Raw genomic sequence first — 6000 nt, 5'->3', positions numbered from 1 at the left:
GATAGATAGATAGAAAGGCGCTATATAATAGATAGATAGATAGAAAGGCGCTATATAATAGATAGATAGATAGATAGATAGATAGATAGATAGATAGATAGATAGATAGATAGATAGAAAGGCGCTATATAATAGATAGATAGATAGATAGATAGAAAGGCGCTATATAATAGATAGATAGATAGATAGATAGATAGATAGATAGATAGATAGATAGATAGATAGATAGATAGGCACTATATGATAGACAGACAGATAGATAGATAGAAAGGCACTATATGATAGATAGATAGATAGATAGATAGATAGATAGATAGATAGATAGATAGATAGATAGAAAGGCGCTATATAATAGATAGATAGATAGATAGATAGAAAGGCGCTATATAATAGATAGATAGATAGATAGATAGATAGATAGATAGATAGATAGATAGATAGGCACTATATGATAGACAGACAGATAGATAGATAGAAAGGCACTATATGATAGATAGATAGATAGATAGATAGATAGATAGATAGATAGATAGATAGATAGATAGATAATGTGAAAGGCACTATATGATAGATAGATAGATAGATAGATAGATAGATAGATAGATAGATAGATAGATAGAAAGGCGCTATATAATAGATAGATAGATAGATAGATAGATAGATAGATAGATAGATAGATAGATAGATAGATAGATAGATAGATAGAAAGGTGCTATATAATAGATAGATAGATAGATAGATAGATAGATAGATAGATAGATAGATAGATAGATAGAAAGGCGCTATATAATAGATAGATAGATAGAAAGGCGCTATATAATAGATAGATAGATAGATAGATAGATAGATAGATAGATAGATAGATAGATAGATAGATAGATAGAAAGGCACTATATGATAGACAGACAGATAGATAGATAGAAAGGCACTATATGATAGATAGATAGATAGATAGATAGATAGATAGATAGATAGATAGATAGATAGATAGATAGATAATGTGAAAGGCACTATATGATAGATAGATAGATAGATAGATAGATAGATAGATAGATAGATAGATAGATAGATAGATAGATAGATAGATAGATAGAAAGGCGCTATATAATAGATAGATAGATAGATAGATAGATAGATAGATAGATAGATAGAAAGGCGCTATATAATAGATAGATAGATAGATAGAAAGGCGCTATATAATAGATAGATAGATAGATAGATAGATAGATAGATAGATAGATAGAAAGGCGCTATATAATAGATAGATAGATAGAAAGGTGCTATATAATAGATAGATAGATAGATAGATAGATAGATAGATAGATAGATAGATAGATAGATAGATAGATAGATAGATAGAAAGGCACTATATGATAGACAGACAGATAGATAGATAGAAAGGCACTATATGATAGATAGATAGATAGATAGATAGATAGATAGATAGATAGATAGATAGATAGATAATGTGAAAGGCACTATATGATAGATAGATAGATAGATAGATAGATAGATAGATAGATAGAAAGGCGCTATATAATAGATAGATAGATAGATAGATAGATAGATAGATAGATAGATAGATAGATAGATAGATAGATAGATAGATAGAAAGGCGCTATATAATAGATAGATAGATAGATAGAAAGGCGCTATATAATAGATAGATAGATAGATAGATAGATAGATAGATAGATAGATAGAAAGGCGCTATATAATAGATAGATAGATAGAAAGGTGCTATATAATAGATAGATAGATAGATAGATAGATAGATAGATAGATAGATAGATAGATAGATAGAAAGGCACTATATGATAGACAGACAGATAGATAGATAGAAAGGCACTATATGATAGATAGATAGATAGATAGATAGATAGATAGATAGATAGATAGATAGATAGATAATGTGAAAGGCACTATATGATAGATAGATAGATAGATAGATAGATAGAGAGATAGATAGATAGATAAGGCGCTATATAATAGATAGATAGATAGATAGATAGATAGATAGATAGATAGATAGATAGATAGAAAGGCGCTATATAATAGATAGATAGATAGATAGATAGATAGATAGATAGAAAGGCGCTATATAATAGATAGATAGATAGATAGATAGATAGATAGATAGATAGATAGATAGATAGATAGAAAGGCATAATAGAGAGACAGAGTGATTTACTGACAAGGCGCTATATAATGTCACATGTTCACTGAGTGTCACCGACTCCTTATTTGGCCTGACTGAGCCACTCTGCTCCACTCCACTGTGAATCTGCAATGCCTCGGCCATTATGTGCACAAAAGCAGGTGTGACACTTTCCACCCCGGTGTCCCTGTCACTGGCTCGATCCCCATCTCTGCTTTTCTGTTTAACCTTCACAGAAATGTACACGTGTGTCTTCTTGTCATCTTATAAAATGACTTTATAATCGCAGTCTAATATGGCGGACATTTTCCTCTCAATAAACACATTAAACGGACTGCGGTGGGATATGAGAAGACCAGAGAGACGTCGGCAATGCAGGGTGGTGGCTGAGATGTTGGCCCGCGGACCACGATGTCGTTTGTTCAGACCCGGAGGGAGTCAGTCAGTCGTCCCTTTGAAGCGCCTTCATGTGGTGTTGTTCGTTTAAAGGCGCTATATTCACACACTGGGCTGAGAGTTCCGTTTCCAGCGCACACACGCCGTGCGCCACCGAGCGCGTCACTTCTCCTAAATGAGCCCGCGCTGTGGAAAAGCACCTGTAGAAACGCGCCATGTCCCGTTTGAAGGTTGTTTGTTGCTTCCGTTCGTGCGCTGCCCCCGAGTCACCGTCGTCTCTTCCAGGACTTGTCGTTGATTTCCACGGACATGTCGGTTGCGCCCTTGTAATGTTTAATTCAATGAAACCGCCGTATAGAACATGAAACTCGGGCACTGGCTGCACTGCGCTGTGACAGACGGGCCGTTAGCTGCCGCACCTGCAGATGGGCGACTTTAAGATTTGGGGTCCGTGATTCACGCGCCCATGAGAACGTTACTGGGGGTCGGTCCCGGTGGAGGCCACGACACTCCAGCAGGTCGGGACGTCAGCGTGTCACTTTCGGAGAAGCTGGCAATGGGGACTTTGATGAAAGCACAAATGGTTTCATTCCTGTGAAACTCGGAGCTTCTGTCGCGAAAGGAAAACAAAACGACACCAACTGCGCTGTTCCGGGAAGCCTGCCATTCCACTTACAGCAAGACATCCATCACCCCAACCCACCGGGTGCCGCTTCCGTCCCTGTGTGGGCCAATCGACTCCATTACATCAAATGACACGGGGGGCACCTCAGGGTCGTCAGTCAATGGACCCTGCGCGCCTTTGGCGGTATACGTGCAGTAAAACAGGGGAGCGCGCAAGAGTCGAACTCGGGACGCCAGTTCAGCAGCGCTAACCACTGCGCCACCCAACAGGCATACAGGGTGTGGAACAGTTTAGGGGGGGGGGGGGGGGGGGCGGCTTTCGGAAATGAATGAAGCCCAGTAAAGCCAGCTAATGTCTGCTAGCGGTCTTCGTACTTTACAGGTGCCGTAAAGCGGCAGGCACCGTGAACTGCAACGGAGCCGCTAATGGCGTTTGGCGTGGGGCGCCACGTTTTTGTTTCCTCCTTTTAAAGCCAACTAATTACGAAGGCGTTGTCCTGTTTCGGCCACTTGGCACGCTTTGAACTGTTCATGCCCGAACAAAGTCCAGACCACCGCGCCCTCTTCTCTGTCCAAACGGTCCTTAAGTCGTTGAAATAAAAAAAAAGGCCAAACGAACCAGCGGGGCGTCCAGTCTGATGTGGCTGTCTAGTACTTTCATCATCATCATCATCATCATATTATTATTATTATTATTATTCATTCCATCCATCCATTTTTAAACCCTTCCCCATGATGGAGAGCAGGGCCCGACGGCGCTGGGGTCTGTCCCATCAAGCTACGGGCCTAAGGCAGGAACAATCGCTGGGCAGAGCGCCACTTATTATTATTATTATTATTATTATTTTATTATTATTATTATTTTATTATTATTTTATTATTTTGAAGTGTCAGGCTGCTGTGCTCTTTAACTGGCCAGTGTGTCCTGTAAACTAATCCAGTAAAGAGGACGGAGCTCCTGCCTCTTTGTATGTCACATTCTCTGCTGTGTTATTTAACGTTGATATTGTAATAAAATCATTCTATTCTGAAATGTTTGGGGTGCTCAGATCAGACATCCATCCATTTTCTATCCTATTTATCAATGGCAGGAGTGTGGGAGCCCATCGAGCCTATCCCAGTAAGCAATGGGTACACGAAGTAACAACCCCTAGAATGGGAGCTCGCTCAGCACTTGGGAATCATGCACTATAATGTGGCATGGTGGCACAGTGGTAGCGCTGCTGCCTCGCAGTTAGGAGACCTGGGTTCTCTTCCTTGCGTGGAGTTTGTATGCATTGGCGATCCTAAATTGTCCCTGGTGTGTGCTTGGTGTGTGTGTGTGTGCCCTGCGGTGGGCTGGCGCCCTTCCCGGGATTTGTTCCTGCCTTGTGCCCTGTGTTGGCTGGGATTGGCTCCATGACCCTGTAGTTAGGATATAGCAGGTTGCATAATGGATAATTGGATGTATTATGATACTAGTTAGTCTAAACGCTATAGGGGCTTAAGAGTTGATTATTGAAAGTTGGGGGACTTGGACTCTCAGACCACTGGGCAGCTGCGTGCCACAACTTAAGAGCGCTGCTGTCTGCATTCATGGGCTTTTATATCAGCACACACGCATATATGTTTTACAGTAGCATTTAAGTTTATATGGGCGGCACGGTGGCGCAGTGGGTAGCGCTGCTGCCTCGCAGTAAGGAGACCTGAGGTTCGCTTCCCGGGTCCTCCCTGCGTGGAGTTTGCATGTTCTCCCCGTGTCTGCGTGGGTCTCCTCCGACAGTCCAAAGACATGCAGGTTAGGTGCATTGGCGATTCTAAATTGTCCCGTGTGTGTGTGTGTGTGTGTGTGTGTGTGTGCCCTGCGGTGCCCTGACACCCTGCCCTGGGTTTGTTCCTGTTTTGCGCCCTGTGTTGGCTGGGATTGGCTCCAGCAGACCCCCGTGACCCTGTGTTAGGATATACTGTAGAATAGATTAGAAGATGGAAGGATGGATAGTAATAATAATAATAATAATAATTTCAGTGTATGCATAGGATGACACTTTTATGAGCATGCAGGTAGAAATAGTCCTTATTATCCTTATTAGAATTATCTGTATGTTCTTCATTTGCATTTCTCTTTTAACACACTTGTTTTCCACCATAACGTAAGACGCGCATACAGGGATCTCCACGAGCCCCCCGTTAACTTAAAGCGATGAGAGCGGCCCTGGAGCTCGCGCGCCCCCCTTCGGTCCTCGTGTGTTCCTGCGCCTCTCCGCCGGCCGCTTTCCCAGTTTGAGCCACCAGCCTGTAGCCGGACGGCCCCGAATAAAAGACACGCGCGCGAAGGCTTCTGACGACGGCAAGCCGCTCTACGCTCCGCTCCTCTCCGCTCGGACTCAGTACTACGACTGGACGTAAAAAAAAAAAGGGATTCCCTCCTGCTACGTCATGCCAGCCTAGGAAACCCAGACGGTCGTTTACGCAATTGCCCATTTTTGGAAATGTGCGTCAATTGGACCGGCCATTGTGAAACAGAGCGTAAACCGAGGGGATTCGAGAGCCGGGGTGGTTTGTCTTTAGCACGAGTTCTAATTTCAAATGCACCTCGATCGTTCTTAAAGTTCCTGTAACTTGTTGTTTTGTAAGCGCAGTCTGCTCGCCTCATCGGAAGTTGTCTCGTGCTGCTAACTGCGGTTTCCATAAGCCACGGCCCCCTCCTTTTCTCGGGCAATGGTTGGCTGCTCCACAGCTTTGACGTGGTAAAGCCGCATGGCGCTTGATAAGAGGCGCTCAAGTGTAGTTTAATAGCATTAGTGTGAGTCATCGAGTCGCGCATTTCGCAGTGGGAACATCGC

Source organism: Erpetoichthys calabaricus, chromosome 3 (assembly GCF_900747795.2).
Source record: "Erpetoichthys calabaricus chromosome 3, fErpCal1.3, whole genome shotgun sequence".
Taxonomy (NCBI): domain Eukaryota; kingdom Metazoa; phylum Chordata; class Cladistia; order Polypteriformes; family Polypteridae; genus Erpetoichthys; species Erpetoichthys calabaricus.
The sequence above is the reverse complement of the archived record's forward strand: the minus strand, read 5'-3'. Positions refer to the sequence as shown.